We start from the raw sequence: 18,558 nt of genomic DNA on the forward strand, positions 1-18,558 counted from the left end.
AAATCATACATGATTTTACAACTCCACTTAAAATAGACAAATAAATAGTACTGACTTAGTAACCTTTTTTTTAACACTTTACTTGGTTTTTATTAATGTCATGTATAATAAAGTAACATTCACTTTCCCTTAATAAATAACTAAATTTCATTTTGTTTCTTATTGTTTTGATTTCAAGAGACAAATATTTGAAACTTAGCCAAACGTCATGCCCAAAACAATACTGTGCCTAAAATAAGGAGGTGATATATTGGAAAATAGCCTTTCTTCATTTTTAGGGCTCATCCTGATAAAGAGATAAACAGGCTTCCAGTTAAGAAAAGGCAAAAACTACAACAAACAGGTAACCTAATAAAAATATGAACTGGGCAGAATTACCAAGCTGCTCAGGGATCTACAAAGTCACAGTTCTGTACCAAGTCTATTTCTGCCTGCCTCAGCTTCCAAGTTCAACTCCCACCCAAGGTTACAGCGTTTAGCACTATGTTCATAGGTTCTTGGCACTTCAGATACCACTGAGGTTTTATTGAACAAGTGCATTCTTTGGTTCCTTCCACCTGATCAGAATGGCAAGATTCAAGCAGGGCTAGATGGACATGGATTTCATAGGGAGAAAATGTCTGCTCATTGGAACACACATTCATGCTCCTGTGACAAACTGTGAGCTCTCCCATGAGCTCCTCTTTCTGACCCTTGTCAGCTGCACCCAGTCTACATCTCAGATGCTGCTCTACCCATCTGTACTCACTGCTTATCTTCATCTGTACCTCCCACTCCACATTTCTATTCCAGACCAGTTGACGTAAGCCATTTAGAAAGGAGACTAATGTATCCAAAATGATCATCAGCTCCATCTTATCCCAAGACCTCTCTGTGCATGTTTTTTATTAAAAAGTGGGCAATAACAAGATTTCTAGGGTAGAGAAAAACTTTAGAGTCAACAAAGTTGCATTCAAGTTGCATACTGGTGTCTGTAGCATAGAAAATGACAGCCTGACCAACCACTCCAGATCTGAGTTCCACTTCTCAAAATCCCAAACCCCCAAGGCAGTGTGGCATTCTAATTAAGAGGATGCACTTGGGAATCTGACAGGTGTAGGTCTGAAACCCACTCCCACAAAGCATTATCTATATGACCATGAGCAAGATGCCATCTCCCCAGCCTCAATCCACTCACTTAGTAGAATGGGAATGATGATTCATATCTACCTCATAAGGGTGTGAAGATTCAAGGAAAGCATTTAGCATGGAGCCTTGAATAATATTAAGTTCTCTATCAATGTTAACTGCTATTATTAATATTACCATCAAGTGGCTCAGTCACTGCCAAGTAAGATGGATGAGCTCTCTTGAGAAATTAGCTGATAAATCTTAAAAGCCAGAAGGCCAATGGCATGTCTGACCACCACAGCCTCATGCACATCAGCCCATGATCTTCCTGCCCAGCGAGAATCTCATTACCTTCAACTGGCAGAAGCGACGAACTGCCCCAGTTTCTAAACAGAACTTCACTATTCTTTGTGAAAACCCAGTGTCAGACCTGAAAGGCACTTCCCTAAGCAAAAGACCTTTCAGACATGAATTTCTCCAGAGTGTAGCCACCAGGCAGACTCAGATGCTCACAGTCCCATGATGCCATGGTCTGCTAACCCCAGTGGGATCACACAGTCTGTATAATGTCCCCATCTGGGTTTTTCGTGGGCTCAGGTGACCTCAAGTGCACCATAATGGGTTATCTCTTTGACTATTAAGACCATTTTAAAACCTTGTTTCAGGGCCCAAGGCTCATTGCCAGGCTCTTACCAACAGATACCGAATCCCTGGGAAGGAGTCTGTGCAGGGGCAACACCCTGCTCAGCACATCTGTCAGTCAAAAAGGAATTCAAATACATTACCCTGGTAACAAAGGCAGAATCTAGGAGCAGGGAGAACTCCACATCAAATATCTTCAGGACAGAATGACAGAAACTGAAGCAATATCAGCTGAGCGACTGCCACCCTCAAAATGCTGCAGGAGAGAGGAGACAGCAATGTTCACAGACGGAATTCCCTACAGCCCTCAACACAGCCCAGAAGCCTTAGTGAACTGACCACACGTTTTCTCGGCAGCTTCAGCACTCTTAGTCCTTCCTTGCAGCCGATGGTCCAGCCTTACTGAATCAGTGAGATCCCCCTCAAAAGAGACACTGTCACTCCCTATACCTGAATAACATTTTCCTATTAAAATTCACCCAACTTTTCCTTCAGAACTCAGCTGGAGCATCCTCATCCTGCGTGTTACCTGGATCATAGCACCCAAACATACTGTGATTGCAGGTCTGCATGTTAGTCTCACCCACCACAATTTAAGCCCTCAAGGGCAGGGACATTATAGCTCAATGCAGGTACACAATAGGCTCTCAAAATGTTTTGCTGGTATAATGGATATTGCTATTCTTAATGGGAACTTGATTGTACTTTTATCTATTATATTTTAATTAGTTACTACTGGTTTATTAAAAAACTATTAGCATTATATTATTTCCCTATTTTGTTTCTAGCTAGTTTACTGAAATTACTGAAAAATCATAATAGTTTCAAATGGTTCTCCTAGGTTTTTTTAAGCCAAAAATTCATATCATCTGGATATTATGATTTTTTAATCTTTTCAAATATTGGTATCTCCTCCTTCTATTTCATAACTCATTGCACTGTCCATAGATTCAAGAATATAGTTGGATAATAATGGTAATCTCAGGTCCTACTTTAATTGAAGTACAGTCAGTTACAATGTATCAATTTCTGGTACTGCATGATGTTTCAGTCAAATCATACATACACATATATATTCATTTTCACATTCATTTTCATTGTAGGTTACTAAAAGATATTGAATATAGTTCCCTGTGCCATACAGAAGAAATATGTTTTTTAATCTATTTTATATATATCAGCTTTAGTTCTGATTTTAGGACAGCCACTCATACTTTCCCATTAAATATGATGTTGGCTGTTACTCTTCAATAGTTAATTCAGTTAAGAGACAAACACTGTCAGAATGAAAAAGCCAAAACCAATCTCCTTAGAACAAAGCTAAAACAAATAGATAGGCTAGGTAAACCAAGCAAAGGGGACCAAAGAATGTAAAAGATAATATTACTATCAAAGTAGACACTGAACCAGTTCATTTGCACATCTTTCTTGGGTATGAGATATAGAGTTCAGGTTTTTTAGCAGCAACTACTGTGAAAGGATCTGGGGACTTGGGACCAATTGCTTCTAAGAAAAATTCCATAGTGGACTGCTTAGACAAAAAAAAAGGAGAGATTCAGTTTGGGATTATGAAATAAGCCACAAATTTAAATTTTTGTTTACACTGTCCAGGATCTTATTTTTAAATCTGGTCTTTGTTTTATATGACTAAACAGTTTGTTTTTATAGAGGGTTTGTTACCCTCCCCACCAAGAGCCAAAAATTCTTCGCTGGTTTATGTATTTATCTAGGAATTAAAGACGATGAGCTCCAAGCTGGCCTTCAAGGTCATGAGTTTCTTTAAGTGAAGGATTTTTATTGGAAGCATTTTTCTGTTCCCTACAGGTAGATATTTGAAAGTCAAGCCTGTGTTTTATTCTTTTCATGACAAGTCTGGGCACAGAGGGAGTCTTGAGCTGTATTACCAAACTCCCTTCTCTCTTGCACCCTCATACACCTCAGGCCCAAGAAAGGGTGGGAGGTGGAAGAAAAAGATAATCTGGCTATATTTACAACTGTCATTTATTTTATTTCAGTGTTCAACATCGATCCTATTGACTGTTAATTCCTCACTTCTGAGTCTAGATTTTTACTCACTTCTTGGTTATTTACATTATGTCTTCAAGTAACTTTATTAGGAAGGTGAGTGTATCTATATATACTTAGAATAGTTAAGCAAGTATCCAAAGACACATAAAATAAGATGAAATATTAAAAATAGTCAAAGAGGGAAAAATAATAATAAAGATAAAACTGGAGCTAGGACTGAGACTTCTAAACGCACTGTACCTAGACTTTTTGTGTGTACTGATTAAAATTCCACTGGTGGGCCAGAGATAAAAAAAAAACAATGAATTTAAAATTCATTGCAGGTAAGGTAATTTCAAGCAGGTAAGGTGGGTCTGCTCTACACAGTCTTCAGAGACCCACGCTACTTTTTCTATCTTGTGATCAGTCATCTCTAAGGTTTGGTCACATTCACATGGTTCAAGATGGCACCTCATTACACCTGCATTCCAACTGCTTACACCAATTCCACTCTATCTCACTGGGTAGGATATATTCCCACAGCCACACCTAGTTGTTAGGAAAATTGGGAAATATAATCTTTACTTGGGCAGTCATGTAATCGGCTAAAAGTTCTATCATATAAAGAAGGAAAAGAAGAACAGATATAGTGGAGATTAGCAGTTTTTACCTCAACACGGTGGCCCTCAAATATATTTAACTCATCATTCTTACAATCAAAATAAAAAGAAAAAACACTGTAGTTGCATAATTCATGGTGAATATACAAATAGAAAATGGATAATTTTCTTAGGAGAATTACAATTTTTCCCCAGGAAGACCAAACTAGAATTTCTCCTAAGTACTACATATATATTCTGCAACTCTGCATATTAAAGTCTCTGCTTCCATTACACATGAACTCCAACTTGGAAAAAACATGTCATTCAAAAAACCCATTTTTTCCCAAAATACCCTTTAAATATCATCACACACTATTTCATGGTCTGAAAAAGAAATGTGATGTCAAATTCATTTTTACTTGTTTGGGTTATGTGCTTAGGTATGTAAAGAAATTTTATTATTCTTTACTAGAATAAATCTAAACCTAGTTTCTTTCTCTTTTATTACACATAGATTATGGTGAAACTTCATTCCCAAATTCAGATCCTCCAATTCACAAAAATTTCTTATATCATTTCCTTGATTTTTATTCCGCATTAATTTTTATGTCTTATTCTTCAAGAATACTTATGTATCCATGATACATAAGGAAAATAACTTGAATTTCCATACCTATTCTCTTATTTTTATCATGTTTATCTCTTTAATGTTTTCCTTTGCATTATGACGGTATTTCTCTAGTTTGTGTCCCATACCATGGTCTCAGTTTTTCACCACATGGAAAGATTTCTTTATAATTTATAATTACATAGGTAAGGTGATTAATATATAAATAAACAGGCAAGTTAATTTATAATTATGTCCCTTGTGAATTTCAACTTTTAGCATTAAAAAGAATTAGCTTTATGTCAGGGAATATTATTTGGCCCAAATTCCACTTTGTTATTAAAGTTATAATCTCTGCTTTTGTCTTTATTTCTGTAATAGTCTTGTTTTTTCTCTTCAATCTCTTTCCTAGGATGAGGGAGAAGTTCTTGTTCCTTTTATACATTGAAAGTACTACCAAAGGTGTATATTAATTGCTAATTTTTCACTCTTATGTGCATAGAGACAGTCAACCAACCCACCAACCAAATAGTACATATTGAGCATCCACTTTGTCTCTAGGACTCTACTAAGCATTTGTAACTTAGTTGGAGACGAGAGACGTGGTCCAGGGTTTTACGGAGTTTATAATCTAGCAGCAAGCAAAGTGAAGCAGAGTGAATTTCACCAAAGAGAAAGTATAGGCTGTTTGCTATCGGAGCTCATACAGCAAGGGACTTGATCTAGGCTAGATGTTGGGGAAATACTCCCTTCAGAGGTGGCACTTAAGCTGAGACTTAAAAACTGAGTAGGAGTTAAGAGTTAGGGAGTCACTGGGACATGGTACAGAGGATGAGGCAGGAGGGGAGGAAGGGGGTGACCTGATTAAGGAGACTCAAGTACAGAAGCTGGTCATGAGGGGAGAGAGCAGAACATCCTCAAGGCACTTATCCCAGGTGGCTGGAGCCTGGAGTGTGAAGGGTCAAACAGAACAAATTGTATATGAAATGTGAGCCGTGCCTTCAGGAGTGTGGTGGGGGAAGAGAGCAGCAATATTTGATGTGAGAATGGAACAATGACTCTTAAGCTCTCCAGCTCTGAAATTTTATAACATGATCTTATCTGAGTTAAGTCCTCCAGTACCAACCAAGGAAGGCTGAGTAATGACCTAAAATTTACCACAGGTGTAGTCAGTATCTTGCCTGAGAGAAAGATATCACAACAGCTGCCTAGGAAAGTCTGTGGCCAAAGTCTGTTGATGCTCAATAAATACTCTTTGGTTGATTGTCTCCACTTAAAATTGAAAAGACTAGCAATTAAATATACCTATAGGTTAAATTTTAATTTGATTTCCAGACTTGTCTAAGATCTTTAATATTAACATGAAAGTTGGTTACAACCATAATACATGCACATCTCACAAAGGATTAAGAGACATTATAGTCTTTCAACAACCACAGTAGTTTATCTTTAACGGCTCACAAGGATTATGGAAAGGGGAAAAGAAAGATGGTCAGATGTCAGTGCTTCCTTTCCAAATATGAACAGAGGTACAATAGTGTGATTCATTACAAGTAAAATCAAAGACATTGTGGCTTGAACACAACACAGGAATATCAGACAAATCCTCCCTGTATCAGTGACTCACTGTGGGATGCTTGTGGCCCCACTTAACATGAACGTGTCCCCATTCCCCAATCCGTAACATAGGGTTAATAATTTTAACCTTCTTCTCAGAGATAGTAGGCGGATTAACTATAACAACAACAAACTGATTAAAAACACAAATCATGGGAATGTTTTGGCATGAACTACAATTGCTCATGGTAGGAAATGTGAATTTCTTCTTCTCTAGAATTGTTTCAAATGCTTCAGCTAATAATTTATAAGGATGAAAAATACACAGTGACCTTCCTTTTCAATGACTGAAGATACTCTCTACACTAAGTCTTTTTTTAAATAAAAACTTAACTTTTTTAGATATAAAAAATGACTTTGATCCTATCTCAGCCCAGTAATTCAGTGGATGGCAACTCAGCCAAGAAGATTTAAGAGCACTGTCCCCAACTTACAAGACTCCACTGAAAAATACTCATTTAGCAGTTTGAGAGTTACCTTGACCTAGAATTTATGCCAGAAACAACAAGGGCGTAAAGATAAAACAGCTTTAGCCCACTAATCAAAATAAACTTATCCTAGACAAATTTCCTGAATAAATGTGGGGCTAGCCAACTCAATTGTCTACCCAAACTTCACAGTTACTAGAGTGTAAATACCATGTATCTAAACAGCTTCCTGAAACAATTAAGTTTACTGTCTCTCCAGAAACTGGAATTACAGGAAAACACTGAAGTTCATTGTCAAGCACTCATCATAACAGTTACTAAACAGTCACTTGCATTTAAGCTTTATGGAAATTTTCACATTTCTATCACATTCAGAATGTGGAAGTTCTGGCACGGAGAGCAAGTTAAGCAAACATTAAGGGAGTCTAATTCTGCACAATACAGATCAGACTGTTAATTTATTAACTACAGGTCAGACTACAATTTATTAACACCCACAGACATATTACTTCTGTTGAAGTCAAATAGCCTGAAAAAAAAAATGGATTTTCTATAACCGGGCTATCTGGTTTTCCTTCAATGTTCAAAAGATCACAATTTTCATTTTATGACAGGACAACGTATTTTTCCACCAGAGGACTACAGATAAATCACACTGTATACAACGAAGGTGGGATCCCAGGACAGGAGGATCATAAATCCTGCCTCCAGAAGGGTCGTGAGCCCTCCCAATCCAGGACAGAAGTGGTGTGCAGAACAAGGCTTCCACCAGCCATGTGACCAAGGGACTGCGCAAAGTAGGTCAGAAAGTTCCTCCCGAAAGAGCAGCTTTTTGAATAGTGTTTCCAAGGACACAAAATAATGCTGCTTCCCAGCGCCTTTCCTTCCAATTCACAAAGAGAGAGAACTAACCAATTACACTAATGGAGTACTTCCTTCTGGAGTTATTCCAACCTATTTTGGTGAATGTTTTTCCAGGGAGAACTTGAACTCTGTAGAAGGAAACAGAAAACACTCCAAAAAGTGCAAAGAGCAAAAGTACTGGACGGTTTTCAAGTTGTTCACAAAGGTGTAACACTGATTATCTTCCAAGCTTTCATTCTTAAATATTTAGGAAACTATAGCCTTTAAATGATAAAGTGGTAGGTTATACTACCATAAAATGTGGGGGCTACTGTAACTACCTAGAGATGATCATTGTTTCTAGAATAACTAGAGTTAAACTGGAAAATTACAAATAGAGTAGCAGTAATCATGAAATAAAATTATATTATTGTTACCCAGGCTAGATATCTGAGAATAATGAAAATTTGAAGAGAAAAGAAAAGGCTTAGATTGGTTTGAACAACTCATAAAATTTAAGGAAGTAAAATAAGTCTTTTTAATAAAAATGGAAATTTTCCACTGGTACTCAAACAATACCAGATGGTCTACATTGGTACAATCCTACCTTCCATGTACATTTCAGAGAGGTATTTTTACATTTACTGGGCCAATTTAAATAATATAAGTGGATATAGATAGTCAAAGCAGAAGGTAGATCAGAAAAGTTTCTAGGTCTAATATTAAAAATGAAATTAGCATAATATTAGACCGTCTCCATGCCTCAGACTTTCTGTTCTGTCCTCAGAATATCTAACCAGTGTTCCTTCTGAGGTCCCTGATGTGATATTTATCAGAAAAAAAAATGTATCCAGATGAATAACCTTTTAATTTTCCTAGGGAAATATTTGACTATAGTTTTTCACTGCATAAGATAAATGTGAAAGTGTGTTAGCAAATATGATGGAAATGCTAATTAGAACATTAAGGCAATTTTTTCAATGCAAAAAATAAAAATAAGCATTATGGGCAGTGGAACATTGAAAAGTTCTTAAATCAGACTTTGCACATTTGGAGAGAAATGTGAAATATGTGTTATTTTCTTTATTTGTAACTAAACATTATTAATTTGACTAGAAATCTAAATTCATTAATCACCAATGAATAATCAAACATCATTGGCAAGTAAGAAGAAATCCCACAGTAAAACGGTTTCTAATTTCTATTTTTCATTTCTGATATGTAATAGAAAGAGATGCTACCCCTGATAATCAGAATCTGGGTCTCCCTCTGTCCTGTCCAATGTGAATGATTAAATTTCTAAGTTCAGTTGTCACTGTGATGGAAACTGACAAGCCATACCCCTCCTGCTCTGTCCCTACAGACTCACTGGAGTTTAAAAATTACAGTTTCAAAAGAAGACATAAATGCTTTGTTTCTTACACACTAACATGAAAAATAAATTCTTCCAGAGGAAGGATTACTATTAATTTTAAAATTCTGGTGCCAAAAAGTTTACAGTAGATGCTACTTCTTTCATTATTGCCACTGAAGGAATTCATAAAAGAGACTTTAATCTTAACTTTGAGGGTTCTCCTTGGATAGCTGTGGCTTCCATGTGATTGTTGTAGGAGTTATAATTTTGATTCTGAAATTTACTCAAAAGTTTCCATAAGCCATTGTTCATGGATACAGTAAATATAATCATACATTTCAGTCAATGGAGCCTAAAAGGGAAATGCACTCTCTTGCCTCCCTCCTTTGAACAAGTTCACACACTCCTGTAGCACAAGAATTTTCAATGGAACCCACTGAATTTTTTTCTTAAAGTACTAATGTAATTTATTATTCTGTTTTCTTCCTTGGGCATATACATGTGAAATAAGTTCCTGTTCATTAAGAACTGTTTGTAACTTCATCATTACATTGCCAGTTGCTACAAATGTATGTCAGTTATCTCCTCCATGCAAGGGGATGTGGTCAAGGTAGCTTGTTATGATGGTTCTACTCACAATAAATTGGCCCGTTCCTTTCTCCCATATTTATGTCCTCACCCACCTACCAGAACCATTTAGAATGTTGATGGGGAAAGCCAGCCCTCCATACTTCTAAGACTTATAAATATGTTCTTATAACTATGTTTGTAAAAAAAAAAAAAACTATGTTCATAAAAAAAACTATGTTCATAACAAAAAATTTCTTTTTTTTAAACTGAAGTATAGTTTGTTTACAATGTTGCATCAATTTCTGGTGTACAGCACAATGTTTCAGTCATACATATTCATAACAACTACCATTTCTTGAACACTGTGATGGTCAAGTCACTGACCTCTTCCCCTCTAGTCCCTGCAAGGCTGACCTCTATGTGATACAGGAAAATGGATGATCCTGTCCCAGGTCTTGGGCAAGTCCCCATGATGCGCCCTGCCAAGTGAGGGTCCTTGGCTTTGTACAGGAAAGAATTCAAGAGTGAGCCATAGTTGAGTAAAAGTAGATGTATTCAGGGAAATACTTAATCCTTAAACAGGGTGCAGGCTGTCTCAGAAGGCCAGAGAGGCCATGAGGCATGGAGATAGGTGTTTAGTTTAAAGTAAAAGTAGATAAATACTCCATAGACAGATTGCAGCCATCTCAGAAGGCAAAAGAACGCGACCATAAGGTGCACAGTTGTTAGTTTTTATGGGCTTCATATGCTAACAAGCGGGAGGTTTATTCCAACTACTTTAGGGAAGGGGTGGGGATTCCCAGGAACTAGGCTACTGCCCACTTTTTGACCTTTTATGGTCAGCCTCGGAACTGTCATGGCTCCTGTGGGCGTGTCGTTTAGCATGCTGGTGTATTACAATGAGTATATAATGAAGCTCAACGTCTACAGGAAGTTAAATCTCCCACCATCTTGGGCTTCAAGGTCTACTGGGAACTGAATCTTCAACAGCTGTGTCATTCTTTTCGTGGTTGTGCCCTGACCTCTTCCCTCCTGTCTCATATGGACTGCCTGATCCAAGCTCTGAGCCCTTGGTTTCAAATTCAGCTTGGCCCATGGGAGCCACCCACAGGAGATCAGAAGGCAGGAGGGGAGAGGTAGGTGATTTCTTCTGTTCCCTCCCTGCTTCAGTCCAGTACTCTGACAGCGGCTGCCCTCTCCCAGAGCCACAGCGTTCCCTCACGGTCCAAACTCTCCCCAGGTTCTGATACCAACATTTCTACTGTCGCTAGTGTCTGGCTGCATCGTTATCCCTCCTTTGCTCCCTATGTCCTGCTCACTCCTCTGTATGTAGTCTCTTTATTAACCGCTATTCATTTGAACCATTTGTGGGAGACAGAATTCTGTGGGAGACAGAATTCTAAGATGGCTCCCAAGAGTCTTGCCTGCTGTGTGCACACCTTACACAATCCCCTCCTCTTGAGTGCGGGTCAGTCTGGCCTAATCAGATGAGCCTTTTAAAAAGAGGGTCTAGGGCTCAGAGACAAAAGAAGACAGAGAGATTCAGAGTTGCAACAGATACTCTTCTGAAGGCCTTGACGGAACAAACTCTTATATTACAGAAAAGGCCACATGGCCAGGAATGGCAGGCAGCCCTGAGGAGCTGAGAGTCGCCCCAGCTGAAAATCAGTAACAAAATGGGGCCTCAGTCCTATAACTACAACCAGAAGAAGCTTGGAGGAGGAGCCCAAGCTCCAGATAAGATCACAACCCTGGCCAACACCTTCACTTCAGTTTTGTGAGACCCTGAGCAGTAAACCTAGCTAACTCACCCCTGACTTTTGTCCCACAGAAACTATGAGATAACAATGGACGGTTACACCATGACAACACAAATTTGTCACACCACCTTAGTAAACAGAAATGCTAATGATTTGCTTTAATAGTTACAGAGTAACTTCATATACTTAAAAGAAATATACGCTTTTTCTTTTTCATACCCTTGCTCATTTTAATAAGGATTTAAAGTAGCTAACCTAGATTTCTGTATTATTCTATAGTTCAAATTTTTAAAAAGATATCCACTCTAAAGTTTGTCTGCATTAGTGAGTTTGCATTGTCTTGAAAACTGATTTTTTTTAACTTCATTTAAATGAATTATGACTCTAAGTATTAAAAAAGTCTTTATCTTCCTCAGACATCTCGATAACTTGCAAGTTGTACCGTTCTGGTTCAATATCCTTTTTCTTTCCCCCTATTCCTGTCACTCTTTCAAAATTAGGTGAATGGCTGACTAACTCCTTTCATAAGTCAAATAACATTCTCCCTGTGATTTCAATGGAAGTAAGTCAAGCTTCAGAAACCAGCACAGATACCTACCGTCGCACCGTTCCAGGGAGCCCCAGGAGTGAAAGACTCTGAAAAAGGTCTATAGCAGTCACATCCCCACTCAGCATAATGGCAAGCTCTGCTGCGGTTGCAAAACAATGGAAGGTATGAATGTAAATCAGTCCTTTAATTATCAGAGCTGTCATTCCCTCCTTGATGTTCTTTCTGCCTCGGGAAAATCCCTAGCCCTATCGCTATTGCTTCAAAGTTCCAAAGTCTTACCCTCTGAATTTTTCCAGCGAACAGCAAGTCTTCATGAAATAATGACTACCCTTGGCGGAGACAAGGAGAGGCCTCCCTCTGCAGTGTATTCAACTTCTTTCTCTCTCTCTTGGGTCTTTCTCCATGAAAATGTAAACATCAGACTGCTGTGATCTTAAAGAAAAAAAAAAATCCTCCTTCACATTCATATAGACCTTTATCTCATCTTCATTTCTCAGGCAAATTTCTGGAATTACCCATATTTACTTTACCCATTTCCTCTTGACCCACTGATTTTGGCTCCGCCATCACTTTACAGATACAGTCATTGCTAGGGTAACCAGTGATCTGTGCATTGTCAAATCCAAAGGATGTTTCTCCCTCTCCATTTGATTTATTATCTCAGAAACATTGTTCTTGAATCTATCTTCTTCTGGCCTCTGGATGACACTCTCCTGGTCCTCTAGCTGCTTCCTCTCACATTTATTTGTAGGCTCCTTCTGGTTTACCAGCCACTAAATGTTGACAAGGATAAAAGTCCTAGGGCTGATCTTTGAGAATCATCTTTGGAATATCCTGTCTACAAGTCTGACTTATTTTGCCTCTTAAATAGTGTTCAAATCCATCTACTTCTCCCCATCTCCATTGTTATCACCTCTCATTCAAGCTATTTATCTTTTCCTTACTACTACAACAGCCTCCTAACTGGTCTCCTCACATGCCCCCTGCCTCCCTTCCAATGTATTCTCTTCAATGTGGCCAGAGGGAGGTTTTCAATATACAATCTATGTCATCATAGCCCCTTTAAATAAGTCTTCCCGCAGCTTACTATTACTTTTAGAATAAAGACCTTTTAATAACTTCCATGTTCTTTAAATCATCTACATATTCTGCCTGCTGCCAGTTGTTACTCTGCACCCTTCTGTTTCTCCTCCATCTTTGCATTCCTATGGTTCCTTGAACAGTCAATATGCCTCTATGATCTTACCAATAGCTGTGCCCCCTGTAAAAAAAAATTCTCACTTCTCAATTTATTCAATAATAATCACTCCTTCAAGGAAGCCTTCTCTAACCTCTCAGTGTGGGTCATATTCTTTAGTTGTATCTTTTGTAATTATATGCATTATCATTAATTACATTAATCAGTGCGATCTTTTGATTATTTAAAGTCTGCCTCCCTTCTAGTGTTTAAGTTCTTTGGAAAAAAAAGGAGTGCCTATTTTGCTTATAGTTGCAGGATCTACTCAGTACAGTGCCTGAAAGATGCTCTACAAGAAAGGTGTTCTATAAATTCCTGAATAAGTGAAAGAATAATACGAAAGCGCTGCCTGGGAAATTGACAGGACTTGAGCCTGCCTCTCTGCCCTTCTCCTGTTGAGGAAATCATAAGAAATGAGGTGAGACGTTCAGGAAGAATAAGGAGCTGCTTCCTTCGTTTGTCCTAAGAAGTGGTTTTCACAAAAATGTAGCAAATGTTTTGTGAAAGTTCATTAAAAGAACAAAAAAGAGGGTCAAGATGCCTCCATGCAACTCATAATGCCTCCGGGTGTAAAGCACTAACCAGAAACATGGCACCGAGAGCAGGGCAGCTGAGGCTTCAGACTTGGACCCTGTTGTGTGGACCCTGTTCTGGCCCTCCCCGCCAAGCCCGTCCCCACAGGATGAGAGGACTTGGGGCCAAGCCAATGAGTCCACCTGGAGCTGTGCTTCCCTTTCTGGATTTCACCTCAGGTGCCCAAACACCCCTGAGCTGAACCTACACAAGCCTCTCCCTTGGTCCCTTCTCCCGAGGGCAGACACCACCACAGGCGGCACGTCCTCAGGGCCATTGTTTCAGGGTAGGGTCGAGGTGGGAGACAGAGCCTGGGCTTGCGTGCTGGGGCATCCACAGCCACAGACGAGAGGTCCCTGTGAGACCGCACTGAGCCAGGATGGGAAGACGATGGGGTCAGGCAGCTGACCAGGGGCCTCCATTTGTATCAAATATGTGAAAGAAAATAGAATTAGAGCCATGCAGATTTGGGGGCAGGCCCACTAATTGGTTTCTCTCCCTATAATAAAACTGACTTCAATCTCTCCCATTTGTTCCAACCATTAGGTCAGAACACTCTTTGTGGCCCTCTTTCGCTCCTTCAGTAATTTACAATGCAACTTTTTGCCTACCTTGCTGAATGCAACCTTCTCTACTTCTCTTGCAAGCCCTCAAAGCCCTCTACCACAGAGCATCAAGCCCCATGGTCTGTGTTCACTGGAAACTGCTTTCCTATCAAGTCCATTTACACACACACACACATCACAATTCACATTTCCAGCTCTATGCTTTCACCTCTGTTACTCTCTCCCCCTGTGTGTCTGCCCTCTGAGTCTATCCAAAACAGTGGCCATATTTCAGAGCCTCGCTGACAATCTATCTTATCAAGCCTCTGTGATTGTCCAGTGCACACTAAATGTTCTTGCCCCTGAACTTCCATAGTCAAGATGTCATGCACCTTCAATTATGGGTCACATAATCAGGAAACCAGCTATTTAAACCCCATTAATTTTTTTGTCTCAAAAGTTCTTTTTGTGGTCTTTTTTAAATTAAAATATAGTTGATTTACAATGTTTCAGATGTACAGCAAAGTGATTCAGTTATACATATAAATACATTCTTTCTCAGATTCTTTTCTATTAACAGTTACTACAAGATACTGAACATAGTTCTCTGTGCTATACAGAAGTTCCTTGTTTATCTATTTTATATATAGTAGTGTTATAACAATGGCAAGGAACTTACTAACTAATCAGAAATATGGATTGAAAAGCAGCCCCCAATAGAGTCAACTTTATTTAGATTTAAGATCCAATCTAGGCTTAGCATCCATCATTAATCTTTTTGTTTTTTTAACCACGTGAGTGAGACCTCTGGAATTTAACGAACTGAACTATGTTTAAAACAATGGGACATGTTCAATCAGGACATGTCTCAGTTCCAACTCCAGATTCTCCTCCCCAGGGGTGCTTCTTGGTTTCCCTTTCAATAGTTTCACAAAAGAGAATGTACTTTCACAGAGTTCACAGAGATGAACAAAAACATTGTCCAGGGAATTACTGCATGGCAAGGATTTTCAGGAGAGTCCTGGGGCTGAGATTCTCATGCCCAAAACTCCAAGAACACTTTTGGACAAGCAGTTTGTTTTCAATTCATTCAGGTCTATTTGAAACTCACCTTCCTCCCCCACATGCCCAAGACCTTACCAAGCATCTCATAAAAGCTCAGTAAATTCCTGCTGCTTAGTCAATTAAGGCATTTATGAAATTACAGTATTTCAATGCCACCCTTAATTGCAATCACCTACCAAGATGTGGGCAGCGGAAATACCTAGCTCTTAATAGACTCGCACACAAAGGCAACCCATGAAAACATCTTTGGATTCTTTTCTTCTTAAAAAAAAAAAAAAGAAAGAAAAAACAACAGCACTAATAGATGTAGATGCTCTTTTACTAAATGTTTCCTAACATGCTATTTGCTATATTTTCCAGTGATGAAAATGTAATAAGTCACTGACAATGCACCCAACAATTTATTGAATAACCTCTAATAAGGAAATCCAGTAACTCACAAAGCCATCAGGGGAAAAAAATGCACAATTAATTCTATCATAGAGAAAAAAAATTTTTTTTTGGTTCATCCATCACTACTAGTCTGGCATTTTATGCACGTCATCACTTTCTGAACTTGCACTTTTATAGTTTTAATTGGCTGAGTCACAATCAAAAGGAGAAATAATAAATAAAGGGGGGAAAATCCCATAAAGAAATCTGGACAGAAATTATTTTCATATTTTTCTTTTATTATGAAATAGGCAAATTGAAAAATTGAGAAGTTATTTTTATACCTTATTTTGATTAAAAATTTGCCTGTGTTCTTTAGTAAAACTAACCTATTCACCAACAGGTAAAGAAAACTGACTTCATCTTGTTCATTTTCCACTCTGACAAGATACTTTACTACATTATATGCAAACCTCATTGAGTTTCAATGCTTCAATGTTTTCAGATATTATAAATACATATATTTATACACACATACACACACAAACTTCCTGTTCTCTAGTCCAAATGGCTTGAAATTATGACCTGGTGAGATCTTGCTGTTTAAATGAAAAAAGAGTCTCTGCTAGATTGAGAGAGAGAGACAGACAGACAGGCAGGCAGGCAGACAGGCAGGCAGACAGATGATAGGTAGATAGATATTCAGTCATTATAAGTTTTTTCCACATATGACATATTTTAAAGCTCTTATCAATTTCTCAGCAACGAAAATGTTCTTTTCTTGGAGAAGTTCCTCTTCAGATTGTTTTCTTTCTTCCAAGTCTTTCAGGTAAGTTCAGACAGTGAGGAGGATGAGAAGGCAGACTATGATGTCAGAATTTTAAAGTATTTTCAAGTATGTGAAGGTTATGAGAAAGGCCCATCTCTACAAGAATCAACAAGAGGTTTACATCCCTTTAAGAGGGTTTTACTATCTAGATTTCAGCCTAGGGAGAAATCACCCTATGTATAAATGCCCAAGCGTATGTTTGATAGAAAACATGCATTGTCCTTTTGAACAATTTAACTCTTTCCCTAACTTAAAATTTTCACAGCACTGTCCTTGTGCATCTTCCATTGGTTAATCTTGTTTAAAAACTTCTGCACAAAAAAGTAAAAGTTCATCACAAACACTACAGACAATCTGTTACGAGTGACTATAAAACTGAAAATTAAAAATGTCCCAGAATATGAAAGCAAGGCCAGAAATATTCTATTCTCTGAAGTGAGAAATTAAAAAGCCACCAAAAAGAGTGTTTATTTAAATGAGTTTACAGTAATGCTCATATTTAATAAGGCAGTCAGGGTTGGCATCAGGCAAGCAACTGACATATAACTTATTAAACAAATCAAGAAAGAGTTACCTACTCAGAATTTGCCTTGATAATGTGCGACAGAGCTATATATATAAAACATAGGGCAGGTGTCTGCATAGAGAGGGGTAAAGGAGAGTGTGAAATAAGAATGTGTCCGTTTCCACCAATGCCCAGGATAGAGGATACTCTTAACAGACAGAAATATCCCCTGGTCTGTGGAAGAGCAAGCCATCCTACTGGCCTAAATCAACCTAGATACGCCTCCCAATTATCTGATCCCCTTGGCTGAGAATCGCTTGTTCATTCAGCAGCTCTCTGTTAAGGGCTGACTTTGCAGCAGGCACTGCAGTACATGACGAGGGTACCAGAATGAAACGCTCAAGGAGAGTCCAGTCTAGAAAGAGGAGACTCGAACTCAAAGTGCTGTGACAACTCTCTGTTCACTGAGTCCCTTGTTGAAGTGTATCGTCTCTCCTCGGGGCTCAACACCGTGGTCCTGGCTCTTGAGTCAGACATAACTTCTACCACAAATTAGTAAAGCAGTATTCTGGTTAATCAGGAAGTCTCTTGTGAATTATTAGCATGAGTCAGCCTCCCTGGAGGCAAATATATCCAATTTAATTTCTCCATATGCAAAGCTGAGGTCCAGGCCCCAAATCCATACAGACTCCATCCCAGAAGGCTCTGCCTGAAGAAGCCAAATGATACCTTCTTGACAACACTGAGATACAAGAAGAGCCACTTACCAGCAACATTTAGCCCTCACGTGACAAGATTTCTATTACACAGTACCATTTCCCTAAGTCGCTTTCATTATAAATACACATGAACTTGCAGCTTATTCTATACCAGTGAGCCTCCAACTTGAGTGAGGATAGGAATCGTCTCTGGAGACTATTTTAAATGCAGAATCCTGGGCTGCACCCAAAGAGTTTCAGATCTAGAAAGTTCGGGAAAGGACCCAGAAATAAGCTTGCTTGTTTGCTTCCCCAAAACATTCCAGGTGATTCTGGTGTGACTTTAAGAAATATTCTTCAATAGAACACTAAAAATGGTGTCCATAAATTTAAAATGTATGCATTAATATGGAGGTATTAAGTGACCATTATAATCTTATTTTGAATAGTAATTACAGGTTACTAGTTTTAAAATTCAATGCAGACATTGCATGATAGGGCCTGGTTGATCCCAGGCATTTGCTCTGGCACTCCCTGTCCCTGTCCCCCACCACAGCCAGGAACTGTCCTTCTCAGCCACTCTGCCTCTCAAGTCATGCCCTTGACTACTGAGACGCCTCTCTCAAATCATCCAAACTCACAAC

General features: G+C 38.6%; 1 long non-coding RNA gene across 3 annotated transcripts in view; it reads right to left on the minus strand.

Annotated features, from left to right (window-relative positions):
• LOC140696912 (uncharacterized) overlaps nucleotides 1-18,558 on the minus strand; it is a 347,036-nt gene that overhangs the window by 321,170 nt on the left and 7,308 nt on the right. For 2 of the 3 annotated variants that reach the window (XR_012073581.1, XR_012073579.1), the window contains exon 2: nucleotides 12,370-12,522. This is a non-coding gene — a long non-coding RNA (uncharacterized lncRNA). Of the gene's footprint in view, nucleotides 1-1,895; nucleotides 2,009-12,369; nucleotides 12,523-18,558 lie in introns of all 3 variants that reach the window. The other variant, XR_012073580.1, reaches the window with a different exon arrangement.

Source organism: Vicugna pacos, chromosome 6 (genome assembly GCF_048564905.1).
Source record: "Vicugna pacos chromosome 6, VicPac4, whole genome shotgun sequence".
NCBI classification, from domain to species: Eukaryota; Metazoa; Chordata; class Mammalia; order Artiodactyla; family Camelidae; genus Vicugna; species Vicugna pacos.